We start from the raw sequence: 496 nt of genomic DNA on the forward strand, positions 1-496 counted from the left end.
GGTGGTGGGATCTGCCCACTGGGTCCTCCCGGCCGAGGCCCCACCTCCCTTCGCAGTACCTGATGCCCCCCTACCGTCTATGCGCTGGGGTGGCCCTGGTGGCTGTGAGTACTATAATGGGCCCCCCTAGGCTCGGGCCATGGTAGTTCCGCCCCTGGCTGTGGAGCTGCTACTGGCTGCTGTCCTCTGCCAGGGCCCCAGGGCTGAATAGGGGCCCGACGCTGGGTTGGGGGGGGAGAGCATTTCCAGTCCAGCAGCCTCCGATCCCACCTTGCTCTTCTCTCCCGCCCACTTAAAAGCAAGCTCCGCCCCATAGAGCACATACACAGGAAGGTACCAAATTGTATAGGGGAGGGACCGTGCCAACTTAGTTCCTTCCAACTTACACCGCGGCCACCTTGCTGATCCCTGGGTGGGATGCTGGTTGCTAAGGGCAACCTGGGATGCTCTAGCTGTAAGGAGGGCAGAAGGCACACTTGCCCCCCCCCCCCCCCCC

Source organism: Nanorana parkeri, unplaced genomic scaffold (genome assembly GCF_000935625.1).
Source record: "Nanorana parkeri isolate BGI_ZX_2015 unplaced genomic scaffold, ASM93562v1 scaffold4443, whole genome shotgun sequence".
Classification (NCBI taxonomy): Eukaryota; Metazoa; Chordata; class Amphibia; order Anura; family Dicroglossidae; genus Nanorana; species Nanorana parkeri.